Source organism: Antechinus flavipes, chromosome 3 (assembly GCF_016432865.1).
Source record: "Antechinus flavipes isolate AdamAnt ecotype Samford, QLD, Australia chromosome 3, AdamAnt_v2, whole genome shotgun sequence".
Lineage (NCBI taxonomy): Eukaryota > Metazoa > Chordata > Mammalia > Dasyuromorphia > Dasyuridae > Antechinus > Antechinus flavipes.
In genome coordinates, this window is record NC_067400.1 from 193083470 (window position 1) to 193106633 (window position 23164).

Here is a 23164-nt window from a genome sequence, read left to right on the forward strand (position 1 = left end):
ATCTTGTCTCCAAGATTTAGGCAGCTATGCTTAGGTCAAAAGTACCATGAAATTATTACTATTCATTATCTGATTCTCTGACTTGAAAATCAGTCACTAACTCATAACTTGTAAAGGATTCCTTCCACCTGTAGATTTTCATAAAATGGACTTATTTGTTGTTTTGGAATTGTGTCACTTATGTCTAACTCTTTCTCATCCCTTTTAGGTTTTGTTTTGTTTTGTTTTGTTTTTTTGGCAAAGATAATGGAATGGTTTGTCATTTTTTTTCTCCAGACTATTTTACAGATAAGGAACTGAGGCAAACAAAGTTAAGTTACTTGCCCAGGGTTACATAGTTAATAAGTGTCTGAGGCTAGATTTAAATTTATAAATTTCGAAATTTCCTGATTCTATGCCCAGTACTTCCTCAATTATGCCACCTAATTGCCTAATAAGATAGAGTAGGGACTCAAAATGATAGTAGGGACAATTGCTCTTTTCCCAACATCTCTTAGACATAGTCACTATGTGAGCATTCTTCCATATTAAAAAAAAAAAATTTATTTGAAGCATTCTTGCTGCATTTAACTTTTTTATATCCTTAGGATATGTAATGTCTCTCTGTAACTAACTTGTCTGCATCTCAGAGAAGAATATCGTAGCAATAAAAAGATATACATGTTATGCTGTAGCATATACTCCAGAACTTCATGCATACTTGTCTAACCATGATTGGTTGCTTGCTTCTGTGCCTGCACCTCTTCCTGTCAGTGTTATGCAATAGAAATCATAATGGATTTAGAATGGACAAATCTGTGTTTAAATACTGTGTCTGCAGCATACTATATGTGTGTCTTTAGGCAAACACTCAACCTCTTTACTCCCCAATTCATTTGTGAAATGAAGGAGTTGGATTAGATGTTTGCACATTGCTCTAAATCTATGATTTCACAAATCCCTCTACTCTTCTGTATATATACTATGTCTCTTGGTGGCTTCATTTCCTCTTAAGACTTAAAATGTGATTAGTATATGATCCCCAAATTTGCTTTTTGTCAATTTAACCATGACTTTGGCTTTTTTTTTTTTTTTGCTCTTTTTTGAATATTTTATTTAGATGACCTCTTTACTGAATATAACAGAAATCATATTGCTGCAAATAGGAATCTATTTTATTTTTCCCTATATACAAATTAGGTGATATATCCTCTAATTTATTTTATTTACTATAGAGGGGAGAATCAGGGGAACCCTCTTAGAGAAATCACAGAATTTAGAGTTATAAAAATTTGTCCCTGAATTTCCAAACATTGCCATTGGGAAAGAGAAATTGATTGAAAAAGCATTTCAGTCTTATTTCATATTAGAGTGATTTTTTCATTCCTGAAGATGATATTTTGCAGCTCAAATAAAGCCCTGTCTCTGAAATATAATCTACATTTGCCCTCAAAGTACAATATTTAAATAGGAAAGTTCAAGATTCATGTCTGCGTTACTAAGTCATGAACAGAAATGCTATTTACATGCCTCTCTGCTTGCAAAAGCCCTTTTCCTACTTTGGAGTAAATGAAGTGGTTAATAGTTGGGGCATAGTATTTAGATTTCAAAAACAGCCTGCAGATAAAGAATGACATTGGTGATAAATAGAATACACAACTAACAATTTACACACAAATTCTGTTGTGATGTATACAGTAATGCACTGTAATTAGCAAGCAATCTATTGAACACCCCTGGCAACATTTCCACCATCTGTTGCTTTGTTTGGAATTCTAGGCTACTAGAAATGGGGAATTTGGAATTTTATGTTGATACTATGAATGCTGCAAAATTTTTACAAAAATAGGGCATTAAAGATCTGATTTTCAAAGATTTAGGTGTTCCAAATTTGGGAATTTTTGCTATTATAATGGCAAAAAAAACAAAATTAAACTATATTTTAGTCTTCTTTCGGATATTTGACCTGAAATAAGTAAAATCATCTCTCAGAATTATGAACAATTAATAAATATGAATGGTTTAGAGGACTTTTTTTTCATTTTGAACAAAATGAATACCCCTAACTAAACAATATCCTAATTTAATGTTTATATGATATAATAGGCAATTTAAATGTTATGAATTTTTTTAACATTTATTTAATTTTTAGCTCATTTTAGCTCTGGACCTATGAGACAACATTTAGTTCAAAGGATAGATTAATTGAATTCATTTCACCATATTTTCTAGTTCCATAATAAGTATTACAGTGGGATGTTTATCATCATCATCACCATTATCATCATTAATGTGTTTATTTGTCTTTTATCCACATTTACTAGTTTGAATGAAACACAGAAAAAGACATGAATTGGGAATACAGAGAAAATATATGAACACACAATTATATTTTATGAGGCAGGAAATCCAGTTCTTCTAAATGGTGTTCAAGTAAAAAAAAAATGAAATATCTGTGATTATTAATCAATGTAGGAAGGAGCCGAAAACAGACTTACTAGATGCATATATTCTTCATTGTACATTAAGTCAGAATAGAAACCCTTGGGTATAGATTAGATAATTATCCACAGTGTGTTTGATGTTAGCTGATCTCAATAGAAATTATCTAGATTATTCATTAAGGATGGACAGTATAACATGATAGTAGATCCAGTGGTCCTATTATTGACTATTTACTGATAGACGTATTATAGAATACTTTCCTAATGCCTTGGATAATAATAGTTCAAGGAATTTAGATGAAAATTTGAATTTACATTATATTTATGAATTAAGATAATGTTATGAAGCCATGCTTAATTCTAGATATATGAGAATATATCAAGATATCAAGTAATCAAGTAATCAAGATATATAGAAGGATTCTTATCTTTTTGTGTGTGTCATGGACCTCTTTTTGGATGTCTGGGGAGTAATGATCCCCTTTTCTCAATGATCTAAAATGCATAAAATAAAATATGCAAAACTACAAAATAAACCAAATATGTAAAAATAGTGATCAAAAAAAATTTTTTTTAAATTCAGAACTCTGGTTTTTAAGGAGAGTGAATTAAGTTGCTTATCTTTTTCCTGAATTTCTTATCACTTTTCAAAATTATCTGGACAAATAATAAAGAAAATCCATAGTGTATATTTTTCAGTCTGTCAAAAAATTAACTCTCAACATCTTTAAGTTTTCTATAATAGATATAAGTAGTTACATTTCTGGATTAAAAGTATGTTTAGATGACATGATCTCAAATATGTGTTTTTTTTATTTATTTTAAGTTTATTTATTTATTAAAGTTCAAAATATATGCATGATAGTTTTCAACATTGCAAAATCTTGTGTTCCAAATTTTTTCTCCCTCTTCTCCTCCCACTCCCTCTTCTAGATGTCAAGTAATCCAATATATGTCAAACGTGCAATTCTTCTATACATATTTCCACAATTATCATGCTGCACAAGAAAAATCAGATCAAAAAGTTAAGAAAATGAGAAAAGAAGATAAAATTCAAGCAAACAACAAAAAAAGTGAAAATACAATATTATGTTATATATTCAGTCTTCATAGTCTTCTCTCTAAGTGCAGATGGGTCTCTTTATCACAAGACCATTGGAACTGATCTGAATCCCTTCACTGTTTTCAACAGTGTCCTGGCCATCTCCAGCAATGAGATGAACCAAATCAGTTCCAATAGAGCAGTAATGAATTGAACCAGCTACACCCAGGAAAAAAAATCTGGGAGATGACGATAAACCATTGCATAGAATTCCCAATCCCTATATTTTTGTCCTCCTGCATTTTTGATTTCCTTCACAGGCTAATTGTACACTATTTCAAAGTCCAATTCTTTTTGTACAGCAAAATAACTGTTTGGACATGGACATGTATACTTACATTATATTTAATATATACTTTAACATATTTAACATGTATTGGTCAACCTTCCATCTGGGGGAAGAGGTGGGGTGAAAGAGGGGAAAAGTTGGAACAAAAGGTTTGGCAATTGTTCAATGTTGTAAAATTACCTATGTCTATAACTTATAAATAAAAAGCTATTTAAAAAAAAGGAAAAGAAAAGAGCCATGTCCATCAAAATTGATCATTGTATAATCTTGTTGTTGCTTTGTTATATGGGTGATTTCAAAGCAAACAGGTAGCTAAAGGGGTTTTTCAGCTATTATTCAAATGCTTGGTTTTTTTCAGATATTGCCTAAATGCCTGAGATGGTCTTCCTTTGTACTCTCCCTGGCAAGATTATATTTATTGTATTATATTTAATGTTACTTGACACATTTTAGGAAAAATATTCATACACTGGGGAGCATACAGTGGAAGCCAACCAAGGTATGGAAAGGTCCAAAGACAAACTCAAAGGAATATAGCTTAGAAGACCTAGATCTATTTGGGGTTGAGAATAGAAGCTGTAAGGGTCTGAAGAGATTTGAAAGATTGGATTTATTCTACTTAATGCTAGTGATTTTCCTCAGAAAGTATCTCTAATTTTCCTCTGATTATATCATTTATGGGCAGGTAGGTGGCACAATAAATAGAGTACCAGGTCTGGAATCAGGAATACTCATCCTTGTGCATTTAAATCTAGCCTCAGATACTTACTAGCTGTGTGCCTGAGCAAATCTTTAACTCTGCCTGCCCAGTTTCCTCGTTTGTAAAATGAGTTGCAGAATGAAATGGCAAGCCACTCCAAGGTCTTTGCCAAAAAAACCCAAATGGGGTCTTTAAGAGTCATACATGATTGAAACAACAATAAATATCTCATATATATACATAGTTATTTGTATTGCTGTCTCCTCAATTAGTTTGTAAACACCTTAGCTGGAAGAACTTTTCTTCTTTCTATACTCATATTTAGTTATTTTCTTTTTTCATTTATTTATTTAAATAATTTAATATTTTTCCAATTGACATCATATTTTTGCTTTTATTTGTATTCCCAGCACTTCACGTAGTGCTTGACAAATAGTAAGTGCTTAATAAATGCTTGTTGACTTGATTTTACATTTCTCTATTCATCCTAACTCTCATTATCTCTCTCCTATACTACTACAATAGCTTCCTAATTGGTCTCCTTGAGTCAAGTTTTCTTCTTTCTTCTAGTCTATTTTCTATACTAATTCGTCTCAAACTTTTCCACAAGAATAGAATGCTTAAGTTTAAAGAAAGCTTTGGCAGAATCCTTGTAATAAAATCCTTTAAAAATTGTTTTGTTTTAAGATTTGTTGCCAAAAAAATGAATATAGAACAACTAGATGACAGAAAGTCTGGCTTAGAAAAATGTTTAATAAATACTCATTTCCTTGTCTCACACTTAATTGAATTACTACTTGCTATGCTTTCCTTAGCGAGGTGATGCAGTAGGCTAGTAGAATGCTACGCTTGGAGTCAGAAAACTCATCTTCATAATTTCAAATCTGGCCTCAGATACAGCTAGCAAAGCTCTGTGACTCTGGACAAGTCACTTAACCATGTTTGTCTCAATTTTCTCTTCTGTAAAATGAGTTAGGAAGAAAATGGCAAACCACTCTAGTATCTTTGCCAAGAAAACCCAAATGGAGTCACAAAGAATTGGGCACAATTGGAAAGCAATAAGAAAAATAACACAATGTTGATTTTTTTTTTCAGTATTTCAGGATTTTTTGAGAACATTTGAGAACACTATGCAATACCACTGCCAAAGAAATAATCCTGAAATACAGGTCTGACCATATCATTTATCTCTTCAGTAAACTCCAATAGCTCTGTTGGGTCAAATAAAAATTCCTAGTTTGGTATTAGATCCCTTCATAAATTGATGTCAACTTGTCTTTCAAGAGTTATTATACAATGCTCTTTCCATATTTACTTCAGCCAAACTGACCTTTGGTATTCCTTATTGTAATGTTCTGATTGGTTTTCTGAAAGTCTTTAGGGCAGCCTTCTTTTCAGTTGAATAATCAATCACCACGAGAATAGCCAGGAGTTAAAGTCCAAATCCTTTATTATCTCCTTCACAATCTAGTTTCCTTGCCTGGGACCTGGGCTAGCTTTTTTGAGGTCCTCTGGAATGTGTCTTGGTTTCTGTGGGGGAGGCAGGAGGACCACCACCACAGTCTCTGTCTTTTTTTTTTTTTTTTTTATAATAAATTTTATTTTTATTTAATAATAACTTCGCATTGACAGAATCCATGTCAGGATAATTTCTACACGACATTATCCCTTGCAATCACTTATGTTTCGTTTTTTCCCCCTCCCTCCCTCCTCCCGCCCCCAGGATGGCAAGCAGTCCTATATATGCTAAACATGTTGCAGTATATCCTAGATACAATACATATTTGCAGAACCAAACAGTTCTCTTGTTGCACAGGGAGAATTGGATTCAGAAGGTAAAAATAACTTGGGAAGAAAATCAAAAATGCAAATAGTTCACATTCATTTCCCAGTATTCCTTCTTTGGGTGTAGCTGTTTCTGTCCATCATTTCTCCAATGAAACTCAGTTAAGTCTCTTTGTCAGAGAAATCCACTTCCATCAGAATACATCCTCATACAATATCGTTGTCGAAGTGTATAATGATCTCCTGGTTCTGCTCATCTCACTTAGCATCAGTCCATGTAGGTCTCTCCAAGCCTCTCTGTATTCATCCTGCTGGTCATTCCTTACAGAGCAATAATATTCCATAACATTCATATACCACAATTTACCCAGCCATTCTCCAATTGATGGGCATCCATTCATTTTCCAGTTTCTAGCCACTACAAACAGGGCTGCTACAAACATTTTGGCACATACAGGTCCCCTTCCCTTTTTTAGTATCTCTTTGGGGTATAAGCCCAATAGAAACACTGTTGGATCAAAGGGTATGCACAGTTTGATAACTTTTTGGGCATAATTCCAGATCGCTCTCCAGAATGGCTGGATTCGTTCACAACTCCACCAACAATGCATCAATGTCCCCGTTTTCCCGCATCCCCTCCAACATTCATCATTGTTTTTTCCTGTCATCTTAGCCAATCTGACAGGAGTGTAGTGATATCTCAGAGTTGTCTTAATTTGCATTTCTCTAATCAATAGTGATTTGGAACACTCTTTCATGTGAGTGGTAATAGTTTCAATTTCTTCATCTGAAAATTGTCTGTTCATATCCTTTGACCATTTATCAATTGGAGAATGGCTTGATTTTTTATAAATTTGAGTCAGTTCTCTATATATTTTGGAAATGAGGCCTTTATCAGAACCTTTAATTGTAAAGATGTTTTCCCAGTTAGTTACTTCCCTACTAATCTTGTTTGCATTCGTTCTGTTTGTACAAAGGCTTTTTAATTTGATATAATCAAAATTTTCTATTTTGTGATTGGTAATGGTCTCTAGTTCATCTTTGGTCACAAATTTCTTTCTCCTCCACAAGTCTGAGAGATAAACTATCCTATGTTCCTCTAGTTTATTTATAATCTCGTTCTTTATGCCTAGGTCATGGACCCATTTTGATCTTATCTTGGTATGTGGTGTTAAGTGTGGGTCCTTGCCTAATTTCTGCCATACTAATTTCCAGTTATCCCAGCAGTTTTTATCAAATAATGAAATCTTATCCCAAAATTTAGAATCTTTGGGTTTGTCAAACACTAGATTGCTATAGTTGACTATTCTGTCTTGTGAACCTAACCTTTTCCACTGATCAACTAATCTATTTCTAAGCCAATACCAGATGGTTTTGGTGACTGCTGCTTTATAATATAATTTTAGATCAGGTACAGCTAGACCACCTTCATTTGATTTTTTTTTCATTAATTCCCTTGAGATTCTCGACTTTTTATTGTTCCATATGAATTTTGTTGTTATTTTTTCTAAATCATTAAAATATTTTCTTGGAAGTCTGATTGGTATAGCACTAAATAAATAGATTAGTTTAGGGAGTATTGTCATCTTTATTATATTTGCTCGGCCTATCCAAGAGCACTTAATATTTTTCCAATTATTTAAGTCTGACTTAATTTGTGTGAAAACTTTTTTGTAATTTTGCTCATATAATTCCTGACTTTCCTTTGGTAGGTAGATTCCCAAATATTTTATGCTATCAACAGTTATTTTGAATGGAATTTCTCTTTGTATCTCTTGCTCTTGGATTTTGTTGGTGGTGTATAAGAATGCTGAGGATTTATGGGGATTTATTTTGTATCCTGCTACTTTGCTAAAATTATGAATTATTTCTAATAGCTTTTTAGTAGAATCTCTGGGGTTTTCTAGGTATACCATCATATCATCTGCAAAGAGTGATAGTTTGGTTTCCTCATTGCCTACTCTAATTCCTTTAATCTCTTTCTCGACTCTTATTGCAGAGGCCAGTGTTTCTAATACAATATTGAATAATAATGGTGATAGTGGGCAACCTTGCTTCACTCCAGATCTTACCGGGAAAGGTTCCAGTTTTTCCCCATTGCATATGATGCTTACTGAAGGTTTAAAATATATGCTCCTAACTATTTTAAGGAAAAGTCCTTTTATTCCTATGCTCTCAAGTGTTTTTATTAGGAATGGCTGTTGGATTTTATCAAATGCTTTTTCTGCATCTATTGAAATGATCATATGGTTTTTGTTTGGTTGGTTGTTGATATAGTCAATTATGTTAATAGTTTTCCTAATATTGAACCAGCCCTGCATTCCTGGTATAAATCCTACTTGGTCATAGTGTATTATCCTGGGGATGATTTTCTGTAATCTTTTTGCTAATATTTTATTTAAGATTTTAGCATCAATATTCATTAGGGAGATTGGTCTATAATTTTCTTTCTCTGTTTTCAGCCTACCTGGTTTAGGTATCAGTACCATATCTGTGTCATAAAAGGAGTTTGGTAGGACTCCTTCAATCCCTACTTCTTCAAATAGTTTATTTAGCATTGGAGTTAATTGATCTTTAAATGTTTGATAGAATTCAGATGTAAATCCATCTGGTCCTGGGGTTTTTTTCTTAGGAGTTGATTGATAGTTTGTTCTATTTCTTTTTCTGAGATAGGAGTGTTTAGGATATTTACTTCTTCCTCTGTTAGTTTAGGTAAGCTATATTTTTGGAGGTATTCTTCTATTTCATTTAAGTTGTCGAATTTATTGGCGTAAAGTTGGGCAAAGTAACTCCTAATTATTGCTCTAATTTCCTCTTCGTTAGTGGTGAGTTCTCCCTTTTCATTTTTAAGACTAACAATTTGATTTTCCTCTTTCCTTTTTTTAATCAGATTTACTAAGGGTTTGTCTATTTTGTTGGTTTTTTCATAGAACCAACTCTTAGTTTTATTAATCAATTCAATAGTTTTTTTACTTTCAATTTTATTGATCTCTCCTTTTATTTTTTGAATTTCAAGTTTAGTGTTTGATTGGGGGTTTTTAATTTGTTCCTTTTCTAGCATTTTTAGTTGCAAGCCCAATTCATTGACCTTCTCTTTCTCTATTTTATACAAATAGGCCTCTAGAGATATGAGATTTCCCCTTATTACCGCTTTGGCTGCATCCCATACATTTTGGTATGATGTCTCATTATTATCATTTTCTTGGATGAAGTTATTAATTATGTCTATAATTTGCTGTTTCACCCAATCATTCTTTAGTATGAGATTATTTAGTTTCCAATTATTTTTTGGTCTACTTTCCTGTGGCTTTTTATTGAATGTAATTTTCAATGCATCATGGTCTGAAAAGGATGCATTCACTATTTCTGCCTTACTGCATTTGAGTTTGAGGTTTTTATGTCCTAATATATGATCAATTTTTGTATAAGTTCCATGAACTGCTGAAAAGAAGGTGTACTCCTTTCTGTCCCCATTACATTTTCTCCAGAGATCTATCATATCTAATTTTTCTAGTATTCTATTTATCTCTTTGACTTCTTTCTTATTTATTTTGTGGTTTGATTTATCTAATTCTGAGAGTGCAAGGTTGAGATCTCCCACTATTATAGTTTTACTGTCTATTTCTTCTTGCAGCTCTCTTAATTTCTCTTTTAGGAATTTAGATGCTACACTACTTGGTGCATATATATTTAATATAGATACTTCTTCATTATTCATTCTACCCTTTAGCAAGATATAGTGCCCTTCCTTATCTCTTTTGATTAGATCAATTTTTGCTTTAGCTTGATCTGAGATCAGGATGGCTACCCCTGCTTTTTTGGCTTCACCTGAAGCATAGTAGATTTTGCTCCAACCTTTTACCTTTAACCTGCATGTATCACCCCGCTTCAGGTGTGTTTCCTGTATACAACATATTGTAGGATTCTGGCTTTTAATCCATTCTGCTAACCGCTTCCTCTTTATAGAGGAGTTTACCCCGTTCACATTTATGGTTAAAATGACCAATTCTGTATTACTTGCCATCTTGTTAACCCCGGTTTATGCTTTTCTCCCTTCTTACTCCCTTACCCCCTCCCTTACCCCCCTTCCCAGTATTAAGCTTGTGAGCTCCCCTTGCTTCTCACAGCCCTCCCTTTTTCAGTATCCCTCCCCCCCCTTAGAGTTCCCCCCCCCCAACTTACCCCTTTCCCTCCCAGTTACCGTATTCCCTTCCACTTAGCTTATTCCTTCCTTTTTCACTTTTCCCTTCTCACTTTTCAATGAGGTGGGAGAAGTTTCACCATAGATTGAATATGTCTAAAATTCTTCTCTTACTGCCAATTCTGAAAGCAGTAAAATACTCACTATTTTCATTCCTCTCCATTCTTTCTCTCAGATTTACTAGGTTTTCTTTGCCTCTTCATGAAATGTAGTACCCCCACTTTCCCTTTTTTCTAGTACAATGTCCTTTCCACAACTAGTTTCTAGAACAAGGTATACATGTATTCTTTATACATCTTTACAGCCGAAATATAGTTCCCAAGATTAATCTTTACCTTTTTAGATTTCTCTTGAGTTCTGTGCTTGTAGATCAAATTTTTTGTTAAGTTCTGGCTTTTTCATCAGAAATAGATGAAATTCGCTTATTTCGTTGAATGTCCATCTTCTTCCCTGGAAAAAGATGCTCAATCTCGCTGGGTAAGTTATTTTTGGTTGCATACCAAGTTCCTTAGCCTTTCGGAATATCATATTCCAGGCCCTTCGATCCTTTAATGTGGATGCTGCCAGATCCTGGGTGATCCTTATTGTGGCTCCTTGATACTTGAATTGGGTTTTTCTAGCCGCTTGCAGTATTTTTTCCTTTGCCTGAGGGTTCTGGCATTTGGCCACTATATTCCTTGGTGTTTTGATTTTAGGATCCCTTTCAGTAGGGGATCGATGAATTCTTTCAATGTCTATTTTACCTTCTGTTTCTATGACTTCTGGGCAGTTCTCTTTGATAATTTCCTGGAAGATAGTGTTCAGGCTTTTTTTTTCATCATACTTTTCTGGAAGTCCGATGATTCTCAGGTTGTCTCTCCTGGATCTGTTTTCCAGGTCTGTTGTCTTCCCCAGAAGGTATTTCACATCCTTTTCCATTGTTTGATTTTTTTGGATTTGCTTGACTGATTCTTCTTGTCTCCTCGAGTCATTCAATTCCAATTGTTCGACCCTGATTTTCAGTGAGGTATTTTCTTCACTCACTTTTTTAAGATCTTTTTCTAATTGTCCAATTGAGTTCTTTTGTTCTGTGGAATTTTTTTCCATTTCGCCAATTTTGTTTTTTAGAGAGCTGTTTTCTGTTTCCAGTTCACTAATCCTATTTTTCAAGGATTTGGTTTCTTTATCCACTCTCTCTTTAACTGACTTCTCCAGGCTCTTTTGCCAAGCCTCCCTCTCCTTTTGCAGAGCCTCCCTCTCCTTTTCCCATTTTTCTTCTAGCTCCCTTGTGAGAGCCTTTTTAATTTCCTCCATGAGATTCATCTGTGCTGAGGGACATAAGGTCTCTTCCTTCGGGGATTCACCTGGGGACTGTTTGTTTTTAGTCTCCTCAGGGTTTGGAGTCTGCTCTTTATCTGTATAAAAGCTGTCCAGGGTTAAATTCTTTTTCAGTTTCTTGCTCATTCTGTCTATTTATCAAAGACAAACTATCAAAGAAACAGAAGGAAAAAAAACCCCTTGAATGGAGGTTGCTTTCTTTGGGGGAGGGGCAGGGTATTCGTGAGGCACAGGTCCTACTGTGCTATGGCGCCTGCGCACTGAGATCCGAGCGCTCTGAGATCCGAGCGGGCTAAGACACTGTGGGGGAGGGGTGGCCAGGTCCCGAGAAACTCCAGCTGTTTGGGATTGTATTCTTCACTCCCGGTGTTTTTAGCTTCTCTGCTGGGCTGCTGACTTGCTCCTATAGCAAAGCTCTCACCGCAGAGACGGCTGCGATCGCGTCCTACCCCCTTTCCGCTCCACCCGGTTCTGAGCTGCTATCTGTGCTCTGGTTGCCGCTGCTGCCCGCAGACTGCTTCCAAATACCGTCCCCGCCCTCGCGCAAAAACAGACCTTTCTTGACGAGTCTCAAGGATGGTTTCTCTTGGTAAGTAATTGTATGGTTTTTTTTTTCAGTCGAGCATTAATTCAGAGGCATGAAATGAAATGAATAGTGAGAGAAAAACACGGAGATTACACAGAAGTGTATTTCCTCTCCGCCATCTTGGCCGGAAGTCCACAGTCTCTGTCTTGAAGTCTATCTCAGTCTGAGAGCTTGTGCTCCAGCCTCCAGTCTTCTGTCTTCTCCAAGTCTGTCTCTGAGCCCTTTCCAAGTCTGTGTCTGGCCCTTCTGAGTCTCTCTCTGAGTCCTTCTGAGTTTGTCTCTGGCTCAGACGGGCCTTGGTTTCAGTGGAGAAATGGAGGACAGGTCTGCCACCATGGTGGTATGAGATGGAATGAATTGGTCTGGCTGAATTTGTCCCAGCTTATATGATCTATTATAATTACATTATCATAGGTGTGAATCTTGTAGAATAGGTGTCAGTCTTGTAGAATTATATTAAGTACATGTACTGAACTAGAGAACTATTAATCACCATGCTAAACTAGATAACCATTGTCTTGATCAATTCCACTGAGTTAGCACTTTGTAAGAATCCTTGTTTCAAGTACAGAATTCTGGCCCATAACACCTTATTTACTTCTTAGAATGGCCCATACCAGTTCAGTTAACATCCCTCCCTGCCCCTTCTCAATCCAGATTCTTTTCAAATACAATGTCTATCTTGGTCCATACCATATTTTGATTAAGGTAAGTGAAATCCAGTGATATTGGCTATCACACAATGGATATGAAGAAGTAAATTCAGGTTTTGTTGTCAAAGAAAAGCTGCTAGAATTATAGTCTCTTGATTTACAAAAAGAATGAGACACTAGAGACAGCTAGATGGTCCAGTAGCTCTAGAGTCAGGAAAACCTAGTTCAAAACTGGCCTCAGATACTTAACACTTTCTAGCTATGTGACCCTAGGCAATTCACTTAACCCTAATTGCTTAAAAAAAAAAAAAAAAAAAAGAATCAGAGACTAACTTTGATTATTGCTTAAAAAAAAAAAAAACAAAAAAACAAAAAACTCTTGCTTTTTTCTCTCCTCATCATGAAAGTCATACCCAAAACCTTGGCATTACTGAAACCTCTCCTGAAATTGAAAATTGCTATCTTGTTGGTGTAGGGACTTGGTTACTTAACTATTTTTGCTTCATAGCATCTCTCAAAAAATGGAAATAAAATATCTACTTCTTAAGTTTCTAGCATTCCAAAGAAGCACCTATGATGAAAACATAAACTTTTTATATTAAGGAATTTAAGAAACTAGGAAATATTTCCTAGTAACCTCAATGGCATATTGTGGCAACTTTTTAATTATAATGCAGTCCTCACCCCAGGCAATAAATTCAATCTATTATAATATGAACAACAATCTATTCATTCCAATACATTAGGAAATCCAGATATCTGGAACAGGTCATATCTCATTTGCTATTGCTGATTAAAACAAATAATGGAGTTAGATGACATTAAAAAAAAAACACTGTGTTTATGTTCAAAATCATTTCTGAATAAGTGCTAATATTTATATAGAAGTATTTCCCCCATTTTTGTTAACTATATGTTAAGTTGATGTTTTATTTTTCTCCTTTTGCTTTTAAAAATATTCTCAATGACATCATGTTTTTTAATATCATAATCATTTCTGTATAAGACTCCTTCACCATTTTTCTATTTACTCCTACTTTGTAACCACAACAAATGCAAAAAAAAAAAAAATTAAGCAAAAGCAATAAAGGCAGTGACTGTGTCAGAAAGTCAGAAAGATTATGTCAATCAATCCAGGAAGGTATCTTATAGATGGTTCATCCTGCTGACTAAGCCATGGTTGCAATAATAGTCTAGGTAGCTGCTTTTAGAATCCTGAGATCTAAAATAGTCTCCTTTTTTTAGTAGCCAAAATGGGACCAGTAGATTATTGATTTTCCATTTGGAAATATTAGGTACCAGATTCTGAAATACAATCTCTTATTCCTCCCCTTCCTCTCTATTCAAGTAGGACAGAAATTGCTTACAATGATCATTCTGGTCTGCAAAATTTCTAATTTTTGTTTTAATAATTTGAATTTATTTTTCTGTCTAGATAAATCCAGTTGATTTAACTTCTGGTTTATTTGTGAAAAGTTGGGCTACAGCAGCAAGTTATAGTATCTAGGTATTGGCACAAAGAGATATAGGATTTGAGTCTTGATGGAAAATTACCAAGTTTTCTCCTGTCTGGGGACTGAGTCAAATTGATAGAGAAGTCTATAAATTTTATTTTTAGTAATTTTTAACAAATTAAACAATATTATGTTATAATAATTAGCTCAATTTAAGCCCAAAGGAAATATGTCATTTAAAGTATACATGGTTCTTTCCTCTGAGGCACTAAGAAGTTTATTGTAGATGAAAAGTTATAAATTTAATTGCAATTGTGCTATGCTCCCAGTTAGGAAAATTTGTACAGAAGTTGGGATCTCTGCTAATTTACATTTATATTTATCTCTAGTTGACTCCAGGCATTATGGTTGAAACAAAATTCAGGTTACTGGAATGGTTAAATAGATGGGTAAATCAGCCCATGTTTTCTGCTCTAAGATGCATATAGAGCTAAAGACTCTCCTTAATATCTCCCTTCTCTTCCATAGATCAATAGTCCTCTTTTCCCCTTCTCTCATTGATTGTCCTGGACTACTGATTCTTGACTCAGCTCTGAGCTAAATAGACTACTCTTTCCTCTTCATTTCTAAATGCTCAGAAATTTTGTCTTTGAAACAGTTTCTTCTTTTTATACAAATTTTTGTACAAATTTCTTAGATTATGACTAAATCAAGATATATAGACACACCCACTTCAGATTCAGTCAAGATGGACTCTTGCCTAACAATGGTAATTACTTTTTGCCAGTTAGATGGCACAATAGATAGAGTGCAGGGTCTGGAGTAAGGAAGATCTGAGTTCAAATATTGCCTCAGATACTTACTAGTTGTGTATCATCTGGCCTCAGAAACTTACTATCTGTGAATCCCAGGCAATTCAACCCTATTTGTCTCAGCTTCTCATACCAAAATGGATTAGAGAAGAAAATGGCAAGCCTATCCAATATCTTTGCCAAGAAAATTCCAAAAAAGATTGGACAAAACTAAAAAAAAAACTAAAAAAAATTTGACAACAGTTTTTAAGTGGAAAGAAATAATTAACTGATTTCCCCTTTATATAAACTTCCCAAGAGCAGAGCAAAACTAAATCCAGTATTTTCCTTTCCTTTCCTCTATGCTAAAACAAACAAACAAACAAACAACTATATGACTGAATAAATGAATAAATAAATGCATAAATAAATAAAATCTCCTTTTTCAGTCTTTCTTCCTTTCCCTTTCTCTGTCTCCTTCCCCCTCTTTTGAATACTTATAAAAACTCTCTGAGGCTTTGGAATATAAATCTGTGACTAAAGTAAAGGAACTGGATGGTGAAAGATGAAAATTTGTGACTGGACCTGGCCAACAACACCTGAATGTTTGGCTTCATGTCTTGTTTAAAGCCTATACACAAATAGCAATATCAAACTACTAAGGACTGGTTACTAGTGATTCATATCTTAAATCAGAATCAGAGAATAGTATGATTCTACCATTTTTCCACAAAAATATGGAGAAACTTCCTGGATAGGAATTTATATTTACCATTCCATATTAGCATGACCCTCTTTGCCACCAAGCAACTGTCTATTGAAAGAGAAGTACATTATCTCATTTTTTTCTATCCATAAAAATCTTAAAAATTTGACCCCATTTCCATGTTATTCTTTTTTAGATTGTCAACAATGAGCAAATTATTTTCCTGCATCTGTTTACTTCATCCTGTATCAAAAGATTATATACTTAGAATTAAGAGAAACCTCAGAGATAATGTGATTCAATGTTCTCGTTTTAAAAATAAAAGAAACTTAGATTCAGAGATGCCAACTACCCAAAGTCACAATTTAACAAGTTGAACAACCAAGTTCACAACCATGTTCCTTTGATTCCAAATTCAAATGGGATTTCCATACTGTTATCTTTTCATTTCTCTAAATTCCTCAAATTTATTTCTTATGGCATAATAATATCTCATCATATATTCACATTATAATACAAACACACATGTTCACCATTATACATTTATATCCTATACACACATATATACATATATGAGTCTGAGCATATGTATGTCAAGCTTCATTAGTTTGCTACAATGTTTTTTCAGCCATTTTCCAATTGAGAGGCATGTGTTGTCCCCCTTAAATTTTTCTCTTCTTTTTTTACTACCTTGAAAAATCACTATTATGATTATTTTGATTTACATAGCATCTTTCATTCTGTCTTTGATATGTTTTGAGCATATATCTAGCAATGGGATTGAGGTGTTAAAATATATGAACAGTTTAATGACTTTTTATGCACAATTCCAAAATAATTTCTAGAGTGATTGGATCAATTAAAAACTCCAATAATAAGCAGGCAACAAGCATTTAAATTCTTAAAATGTGGCAAGAATATGAAAGCATTGAGGGAAAAACTGCAAGCAATAAAAAAGGTAGTCCTTACTCTCAAAAAACTTACATTGAAATGGAAGAAGATAACAAATAAAAATAGTTCAGAATCTACTGAAGTTGCATTGGCAATATGAAAGCTATTTGACTGCTTTAGGACCTTTCTCAAAAATGGAGGCCTGAGAAAGATATCACCAATCAGATAAGGGGTGAAAATGACAGAGGGATTCGTCCAGTTAAGAAGGTTCAAAGTACTAAGAAAAGTGTGAGGGTATATAGTCAGTCAGGATATGATAATGAATTCTCAGAGTCAGTCACAATGAAGCATAAATGAAGCATAGCCAAGAGTATATTAAAGTGCCTAATTCCCCTTAGACCTCCCCAAACTGACTATTTCCAATCTCTTATCATTTTTGTCAATTTGCTGGTGTGAAGTAAAAGTTGACTTCTTTTAATCTAAATTTCTCTTAATAATTTGAAGAAATTCATTGTTTCCAGTGTGCATTTTTGGGAAAAGTCTAGTCATATCCTTTTTGACTGTGTTATTATATTATTTGGAGTAATCCTATACAGATCTTAGATATTAGATTTTTTTTTTTTAGCTATAAATTTGGTGCAAAGATTTTTCTTGGTTCATAGTTTTCTTCTTTTCAAAGCTGGATTGATTTTGTTTTAAAATTTTTTTGAGAACTGTTTTCTTCAAATAACTGCTTTTGTAAAATTTTCCCTATTTTTTGTGGGAAAATAGATAATATGCCAATTAGAAATTCTTTACAAATTTGAATGTGAAGGCAAAACTTTCAACTAATGCCCAGATAAGTGACTGCTAATGCAGATACCTGATCCTATTCTTGCCAAGTGTTATATTCCCGGACCAAGTAATTTATCCTTGCCTAGATCTTATCAAACTCATACTAACTGTATATAAAATAAGTGTAAGAGGGTTTGTGCAAAGTAACGTTTACTCATTCCAATTACCCATGTATGCTTAGAACTTGACAATATGTTGTGTTAATGATGAACTTGCCATGTATGACTCAGCTTTAGGACTCAGGAGTTTAGGGAATGATACAATAATCTCTTTATTGGGTAAAGAGAAAGAGCTAGTTCCTTGACTAAATGGATTTTTCTCTACTTTAGCTATATGTTGATTGTTTCCATAACAGCTACAGTAGGAGGCTCCAGCTAGAAGAATTTGAATCTAGCTCTTTGTTGGTCTCTTCTGCTTTGTTTTTCTTTACTTGATCATAGATAACCAAAAGTGATTTTGACATGGACAGCTTCAGTCTTAGAGAAAACCTCATGAGTTCAAGAAATTAAAGTTCCTATGTTTGCCAATAGGAATTAGCGTCAGAGAAGATGAACATTCAGAAATGCTGAGCCCATGTTTTGATCTGATTTGCCAAAAGAAAATTGTTTGGATAATACAGAGCTAAGGTGAAATGCAATAATGCCTACCTGCAATCCCACAAGCTGTTTTGTGATGCCCAAGTTTCAAATTAATAGTATCATAGTATATGATAGCCATTGTTCTTTGTTTAAGTTTCTGAAAATGCCATGTTTCTAAATATATTGCAAATTTTTCTGTCTTGTGATAGCCATTTTGAATGTAAGAAATAAAAATCTGTGTCATAATTTATTTATATTACAAATTAAGTACCTTTTTCCTCTACTATTTGGGAAGATCTTACACATGAATTCAAACCCGAGTTTAGATAACTGAAGCTGGGGATTGGGAGTGGATAACTAAACCAAAAAGTGGCAGAAAAGGAATCTGACCTTCTCATTAGAGGTCAGAGTTCCCCAGAACTTAACTTGGTTAGGATCATATATGTAGGTCCAGAGACGATTGGTCCTTTAGTGAATTAGAGAGTGCAGTACTCTAGCATCAGCAGTCATAGTTATTGGAATTATAATAAAATACTGACACTCTCTTCCTTACCCTCTCTCAAACCAAAGTGGTTATTCTCTGAATTTACACATATATTCAATGATATATCACTTGTGTGTCTTTTTATATGAAACTAGAAATTGGGCATTGAAAAGACAGATTATCTACTACATGTAGAAAATGATTTCTCCTCCGAAGAATTTTATATTGTTCCTTATCCAACCTTTTTAGTCTCTTTTGATTAGGCTCTTTGTTCAACCTTGTTCAGGTATGCGCAATTGTCTTTCCATTTATCTATTTCTGTGAACAAAAACCTGCTTTTTTTTCTCTCCTACCCATCTATCATCCAACTGGAGCAGAAAAGGTTTTAAACCATAGGAACAAAGAGCAATCAAGAAACAGTTTTCCAGGAGATTTATACATTAAGCATTACACATAGAAACATATACAATTAATATGTTTCAATTCATTATACGTATGTATGTATGTGTGTGTGTAACAATCTATGTAACATTATTTTCTCTCTCTTTTTTTCTTTCTCTTTCTCTCCCTCTCTCTTTCTCTGAATTGTTCCTTCCAGAAACCTAACTGGTTATTCTGAAAAAAAGTAATCAGACCTAAAGAATATAGAAGGCATCCATGAGATATATTTATCTATTCAAATATATAAACTTGTTGAATTTATGAACCTATGAATTTACCTATGAACAGAAACCAAAAGTAGATACCCTAGTGAAGGACTCTCTCTCCTAAATGTCCTTATTCTTCCTTCTTTGTACTATCTAAGTTCCCAGTATAACAATATTAATTTGACATGGCTGAATTATGCTACCTACTGTTTCATGTATAGCACTTACTGCCTGAGGCTGGGTTTTCCTGCTTTGAGTATAAGGGCCAGAGAGACATTTCTAACTCCACTGTAGTATGAGAAGCAATTAAACTACAAGTTACTTAGCTGAAAGCACTTACCCTCAAAAAACTAATAAATTATTTGATTATATGAAATTATTTGAGGCTTGGCCTATTTAGTAAGTGAAATTGTAAAATGTATGTTGTTTTTATCATTTTATCAAATAATCATTTTTAAATAACCTCCCCATTATTTCAATCTTTATAAAAATAAGCAAACAGAAAAGTGTCCAAGAGTGATCACATCATCCAATTGATACATTATTTGATAAATCATAAATCATACTATCCTTCTCTAGATTGTTACAGCATGGTTATGATGTTACCAAGAAAAGAAAATCAGACATCTCAACATTGTCTCCATTCCTCAATTAAAATAAAAGCAAAATAAACTTTCATGGACATTAATGAATACAAACTAGTCTCTAATTGATTTTTAATTTACTACCAGTTTGAGAAATTAGCTAACACTGCAATTTCCAATAACCACAAAAAGCCCTTAATAATTAGATCTATTGTGCAAAATGTGCAAGTCAGCAGAAATACAAATGGCAACTGTTTAGCTTTGAACACTAATACCAGCATGGAAATTGGACAAAACAAGAACAAATTTGAATAAAATGCTTTAAGTGGAAATGTATCACACCAGATGACAATCATTAAGTCATCACAAAATATTCTCTTCTCTATAAATTGTTTTGCTCTACATAACACAGCAGTTAAAATGAGAAATATCTGAGATCCACCTTATTTCTTTTTCCAAATTTTCAGCACTGTGTTACATGATCTTGAATTGATATGTTCATAAAGTGGGAATTACTAACTGTTCCTTGTGATAGTTGTTTCAATTAGATTATGTACAGATGAAAGTGAAAGTCTTTTGAACCATTTTAAAAATTGACACTTGTGAAGAAATTATTTTTTTGCAAGATAATGCCAATAATGTCTGTAATTAGTGAATTTTAAAAATTAACCAGGATTTCTTTCTAATACTGATATTCTGATAACTAAACATTCATTCTCCCCTAATAACATAGTAGAAAGTTATTTGTGTATGTCTAGCATGTTTATGTTTCCATGTATATATTTCTTTATGCCCATATTTGTGTATGTTTGTATATACATATACATAACAGATAGGCAGACATACATGCTTACACATATTTGTTTCATACCTTTGAATCAAGTTAACTTTTGGAAAAGAAAAACCTCTACTGATGCATTTTAGCAACTCTGAAATTTTTTAATCTTAAAACTAAACTAACTAAAGAAACTTAAAAAAACTAAAGAAAAACTAAAAATTTTAAAACTCAAGTCTGAGTAGCTACATATAACTCAAGGTCACAAAACTAGTGTGTGTCAGGGCAAGATGTGACTCAGGTTTTTCTGATTTTTGATTGGCTGATGTTATCTTGCTAAACACAAAGCAAATTAATAATGGAACAGATATAATAGGTATACATGTAGTACATCTAGATATATTATGCACATACCCATGGATAAATGTGACTATGTGCCTAGATGCAGACTGTGTGTCTATGAACACATATACAAGTCATGTAGCTATAAATCAATATACATTGATGTATATACATAGGTAGTTGCCTAAATAAAGATCACATATTGAGATAAGAAGGAGAGGATGAGATGATAGTAAAAAAGAAGGTTTTTTAAATGTAAGATATAAAGAAAGCAGAAATATAATTTGCTTTCTTCATCTTATCTACCTGCCATGAAGATACACATATATGTTTTATGTAGGTTGCGTTCACATACTATGAATATATATGAATAATGTGCCATGGTACACATCTATAAGTAATAGATTGTGTATAATAAGTATTAGACCATATATATAAATATACCCATTATATAAACATATATATGGGGGAGAAAAAAGAGAAAACCCTTAACAGTTTAATAGCTATTCAATGACTTCTAAATTAAAATAGTAACTTTATTATATCTTCCACAGACAGCTATTTGACATCTAGCTTTTACTTTTGTTTCACAACCTTACTTTCATCACTACCATCAATCAAGAAGACACTATAAAATAACTACTATATGTCAAGCACTGTGGGAGGCATAAAAAATTCAAGACAAAGTCAGTGTCCCTGTCCTCAGTGGGGCTCACCTCCTGCAGGAGTTATGAAAAGAAAACAAGCACAAATATAAGCATATACAAATGCAGTTATTTGGGAGACTTAGCAATTGGAGAAATGAGGAAAGCATTACTGAGTCGTTTCAGTGGATTAATTGTTTATTGGGTCAATTGGGGTGCAGAATCTGCATGAACAGAGGGATGGGGCACTGTTCAAGGACAAAATCCAGAAGTGTTTATTGGTGAGTGCAACACATATGCAGAAAACAACAGAACCTAGTTTACTGTTCTAATAATTAGGAGTTTAGCAAGTTATTTATACGGTTTTACACCAAAGGAAGGCAGGGAAAGAGGAGGAATATAAGGTACCCACAACCAAGATCTTTGTGTAACCTCTGTCCATTTGGGGGCCAGTATGGATCAGTTTGAGCCAGCTGTTTGGTTGCTGGCACAGCAGAAGTGTTCCAGGTTCACCCAGTGGCCACCACAAAGGAGTACTGGTATGTCAAACTCGAGCAATACTCATTCTGCCTCCTAACTGGCTGGTTTTGATTCCTAGGTTATTTCAGCTTCTCCTGTATAATAAGGGAGCTCAAGCAAATCAAGGCCAGTAGCAAACTCATTGGTGATTCCATTTCTACACAGTCATGTCCTATCCTTTGTAATCCTATTTGAGGTTTTCTTGGCAAAGATACTGAAGTGGTTTGCCATTTCCTTCTCCAGTTCATTTTACAGATGAGAAAACTGAGGCAAACAGGGTAAGTGACTTGCTCAGGATCACACAGTTAATATCAAAAGACAGATTTGAAGTTACAAACATGAATCTTTTTGGCTCATTGCACTACTTATCTATCTTACCAGAGATTTTAAAAGAAAGACATCAGGAGGAAGTATGTTTCAGGAATGGGAGAGACAACCAGAAGAAAGATATAGAGATTAAAAATGGAATACTTTGTATGAGTGCTAGTTTGGCTGAATTATAGAATGAGTTAAAGAAATAATGTGCAATGACTAGAAAGGTATGGTTGAGGCAGGTTTTGAAGGATTTTAAATGCTAAACAGAATTTATAGTTGATAACGGAAGTAACAAGAGGTCACTGAAATTTATTGAGTAAAAAAATGAAAAGGCTATTTTGGCAGCCATATGGAAGAGAGATTGGAATGGGAAGAGACTCAAGACAAGGAGACCAATTACAAACTTATGTAATCATTCAGATGAGCTGTGATAGGGACTAAGCTAGTAGGTATGGGAGTGATGAGAAGGGAATATATGGAAATGAAGTTGTTGAGATAGGAGTAAATATAATTATCACTGAGTAGATATGTGGGGTGAGTGAAA